The following is a 5,188-nucleotide window of genomic DNA, read 5'->3' as shown; positions in this document are numbered from 1 at the left end:
GAAGAGGTTGTTTAAAAGAGAGGAGACAGATAAGGAGATCGGAGGGGAGGGTTTTAATGAGTCTGTAGTCGATTCTGTCAAGGCCCGGACTAGAAGAAGATTTGACTGAACGAAGTGCAACTCGTAATTCCTCGAGTGAGAAGGCAACATCAAGCCAGGCAAGGCCTCCCGAGTAATGCTGTGCAATCTCAGGAGAAGGGGGAGGGCAGGAGGGGGGGCAGAGCTTATCTATGGCCATCTGAATCTCAGCAGAGATCTCAGGGCCTCCATTACAAGGAGTGGAGCCAGCAGGAAGAAGACGACGATTGCGGAAACGTTTAAGCATGCGCCAAATGTCGGCGGTTGGAGTTTTATGGTCAAAGGATGAACAAAATATCTTCCATTTATCACGCTTAGCTCTGCGAAGAATCTTACTCGTTTGGCAAACAACCGAACGATAGAATATGTAGTTGTCAAATGTAGGTTCGCGCCGGAAGGTACTGAGGGCGACACGCCGTTTGTTAATTGCCTCTGTGCACTCCGGCGTCCACCAGGGAGCCGGAGGTGGGCCCCTATGCATAAAGGGAGCGGAGGATGGTCGTGAACGGGGGGAAGGTTTAGACGAAGAAAAACGCTCATAGCTAGCAGCAATAAGTACAAAAAAGGTGTTATATTGTAAAATAGGATCGTCAGGGTTAATGTTATAAATGGCTTGAGAGATAGCCCCAGAATTATTTCGCAAACATTCCTTGACCTCTGCTCACTGAAACTCAGATAACTTGATTTTATGCGAGATGGAAGGCGTTCTAACTTTGCAGTTGATACTCACTTCAATCGGGAAGTGGTCGCTACCATGTAAATCTGTAAGAACACGAGCCTCGCAGATGGAGGAAACGTGAGGGGATGCCAGAGCGAGATCAATGGTAGAAGAGCTAAAAGAGGAAAATGAAATATAGGTAAGGGAGGTAGAGAGGTTAAGAATTATCAGAGGGCGCTCATCAATAAATTTGCTGAGTATGCGTCCGGCTGAATTGATACGCTTACCGCCCCACATTGGGTGATGTGCGTTGAAATCCCCGAGCAGAATGGAAGGGTTATGGTCCTTAACGAATGCAGTGAGGGAGGAAAATGTATTTGCAACCGTGGGTACGTTAGGGTGTCTGTATGCGGCTAATAGACATAGTTGAGTATTATTGAAGAAAAGCTTAACGCCAAGAACTTCGAGAGAGTTATCCATAATATAGGAGAGGTCGAGAGAGGAGTAAGCAATGGGGTTACGGATGAGGACTAACATGCCCCTGACATTGGTCAAGTTGGAATTGACACGAAGGCAATCAAACCCTCGAATACGAAAATCCTGTTGGGAGCCGAGACAAGTCTCAGCAAGAAACATGACATCGTACACTTCAGACAGTTTTTCAATTTCAGCCTTTTTGCCCATAGCGCCTCGACAGTTCCAAAAGAGGATACTAAGGGCACTTATATGAATTGTTATATGAATTGTTCATTATGATTTATGGGAGGTTAAAAGCGCTGAGAATATTACGCAGTACGGTGCAAAGGTTTGAGTTGAGCAAAGATTGTGACGAATTGGCAAGCAATTGAAGGACAAGAGAGATAATCGTCTGGATTCTTTGAGTGAGATCGTTCGGCTGAGGGTTGTCAGAGGGAAGAAAAGTAGAGGATTGTTGGGGAGGGGATGAGTGAGGGTAGGAGAGGGAGGGATAGTTTGGGAGGGAAAGGGATCCGGGAGAAGGGGGGAGGAAATAGGGTAATTAGGAAGTCTGCCATTAGGAGCAAGAAGCAGAGAATTATGAGCCTTCCTTATTTTGGTGTACGAATCAGAGGGAACACGCGGAATGATCCCACTTGATTCACATTGTGGATTCCCGACTGACCGGAGGCGGAAGCAGATAATTTACGAAAAGAATTCTCATGAGTAGCATAAGGGTGTGCACGCTTGTTCAAAGGGGGCCTGCTGGCCACAGCAGAATACGAAGGTCCGGAAGTATTGCGTTGCTCAGAAGGCGCATATGTGTTATCGGCCTTGTCCAAAGACAGAAGGTCCTCGTAGCTTACCATAGAACGTGAAGGGAGAGACGTACGGGAGGATTTAGAAACAGAGGGGAGAGAGGGGAAATCCGCGTGGTGGTAGATATTAGCAGGAGGGGGGGAAATATTAGGAGAGGAGTTTCCAAATTTGAGGCGAGCCTCAGCATAGGTTCTCAATAGTCGCATAAGCATAAATTTGTTTATGACGGATATATGTCGGGCATGACGGAGAAGAAGGGAGGTACTCCCCCTCACAGTTACAACAAATAGGGGGAAGGTGTACGCGAGGACAATCTTCAATATTAGGGTGCTTTGAGGAACCGCACCGCACAACGTGGCTTACCTTTGCAATCCGCACTAACGTGGCCGTACCTCAGGCAAGAGAAACACATCAAAACCCTGGGAAAATAGGGGAGGACCGGGAAATTGACATGCAGGTACTTAACTGAGCCTGGGAGGAGTTGACCGCGAAATTTAATTGAAATAGTCTGTGAAGGAGTGGTAATAAGCTCCCCTTCAGTGCGCGTTCGAAAATTTAAGCGCTTAACTGAACCTATTTTATAGGTGGAGATAAAGTTTCTGATAATATCCTCGTCAGAGACATCAAGAGGCACGTTCTTAATGATACCGGTGCGCAAGACGCGAAAAGCCGGAATAAATGCTGAGAGGCCGTTATCCTTGATAGCTATGTTTGAAAGGACGTTATTTGCAGCAGCGCGGTCACTAAAATGAACGGCAACTTTGTTACGGCCTGAGGATTTAACCTCTAAAATTTTATCGCTCGCAATTCGTGCAACAACGCGCGCCACGACACCGGATCGAGTCGGGCATCCCCGCCCTCGCCGGTGGGCAAACGTCTTATGAATATGATGAAAGGGGCAACGTCCCCCTCATCGTAGGTTATGTTCAAATTTTCCGGTACGCCGGACCGCGCGACGGGGGGGGACGGCGTTTCACCGGCCGGGGGGCCCCCGGCGCCCAGCACGCCCCGACACGAAAGCGCGCCCGGCGGGGAACCCCCAGCAACACCCGGAGACACCCCCGCAACTGAGGGATCGCGGTCAGACACGGCGATTCATTCGAAATGTCGCTGCTTGCAACGATATCGCAATCAAGGTCCATGGCATTGTCCTCGCTAGCCGAGGAAGTATTCTTCTCCATGTTAGCGGGAGAGAGAGAGCGAGAGCGAGAGCCGGCTCGGGACGGTATATCCGTCCCGCCGACCGGAGAGCGACTACACACGGTTTGCAAGATTTTTTCCTTTTTTAGTTTTTTCTTGCTAGGCTTACCGCTTGCTACGATTTTTACCTTGCCTGATGCAATAGGCCGCGATTTCTTATAAGATTCCACCGGCGGCGGCATTGACCTTGAATGCACGGAGGATTAAGGATCCTCATCATTACAATTCTGCACTTGAGTAAAGAATTTATTGAAATCGTCAAGAGAGGCAGAGAGGCGCTTGCTGACCGTATTCGAGCCCTCGCCGGGAACCGGCGGGGGTTTTTTTTTCAGCCGGCCCGCATTACGGGACTGGTGAGCCAATAACCTCGATATAACTCAAACAGGCAGATCTAAAAATACTCACAGAATGAGTGAGGAGAGATCCCCTTAGCAAGAACCCCAGGATACCGGGAACACGAGCAGGAGAAGCACAAGAGGCGATCAAAGAGTGCAGAAACACAGGAGGTCCGCACAGTCCGACAGCTCACGAGCGAATCGACTCTTCTCGAACGTATCCGGTCGTATCCCCGAATGTTTCTGCTATCCCGGCTGAGCCCCCAAATATTGTAGAATCCGAAAGTATCGAGGGATAGGGTGATCGGAATACAGTACATTCTCTTGATATATAGGGCCCGGATTTTCCGCCGACGGACGTACCAATTCGAGTCGATCGTAGCACGTTGCTGCCCACTACCACTCGTCGTGCCTGAAGCCGTTGCCGGCGTTGCGGCGAAGCATCGATGGGGAGCGACGGCGATGTGGCAATGGTTTTATGAAACACAATACATATTATAATATTTAAAAATGTACTTTATCGTGTGTCACTTTTATAAATAAAGAAAATTGTTACAAAAATATCGAAAAAAAGTTATTTTAAAAGTACCCGAAATGTTGGTGAAAATCAGGAAGTAATTATATAATGTATCTAATATTAGTATTTTTCTCGCTTGTTATCCGTTCCTCGTTTCGAGTAAAACCGTTGCCACATCGCTTTCGCTCCCCACTATCGATACTACACCGCGCGTCGTAGCCTTGGGCGAATTGTAAGTGGGGAGAGCTAGCTACGAGCAACGCAATCTCAGAACTTTAATCCGGGCTCTATTGATATATTAATCGTATATTTCACACAAGAGTATCTCACACGTAATATAGTCGTGTGTCTTGCTCGCTTGTTTCTCTCCATCTGTTCGTATCGCTACGCCGTGCCGGCGCTAGCACGACGCGCCTCGTATTACTACGCCGCGTATAGAAACGGTTACATGCATAAAAAGGGCCCTACAGTATTTTATTATTGTTTTATTTATATTAATATATAATTATATATTACTATTTATAAGTTTGGAAATACTTGTGATATTCTAATTTTACTATTGTAACCTCTATTATTAAAAACAGAAAACAAAATAAAATATAAAATTAATAAAAGTAATACAATGTGTATAAAGGCTTTAGGAATCAACGCTGGTTATAAATTAGCGTAAATTATTTTAATAATCATATATATATAAAATAAAATATTAAAAATAAAATTATAAAGAAATTTTCGACTCCATCTTTTATTTTTAATAATTGAAAAAATTATTCCGCGATTTTTTATACCAAAATATTTCTTGGGAGATGTGAGAAAGTCGTAAGTATTTTAATATTATATTATATTATAAAAAAACAAATTTATAAATGGCATGCAAAGAAATAGCATAATGGCAAAAATGTATAAATATTAATAATATTGATTTATTTTTGTTTATTACAGGGAAGTATTTAAGAAGACATTTGTAAAGAAGCATTTTATAAAGAAGCGTTCAATAGGTTGACGTTTATTATTATTATTGAATGTTATTAGTTAAAGAGAAAGAGTTATAGTATATTGTAATTACTAAATAGTTATTATTTTAAACAAATAGAAGGACTCTTTATACAAAAATAAAAATAATAA

Source organism: Mycetomoellerius zeteki, unplaced genomic scaffold, assembly GCF_001594055.1.
Source record: "Mycetomoellerius zeteki isolate Tzet28-1 unplaced genomic scaffold, Tzet1.0 scaffold699, whole genome shotgun sequence".
NCBI classification, from domain to species: domain Eukaryota; kingdom Metazoa; phylum Arthropoda; class Insecta; order Hymenoptera; family Formicidae; genus Mycetomoellerius; species Mycetomoellerius zeteki.
Note: the sequence above shows the minus strand (reverse complement) of the source record.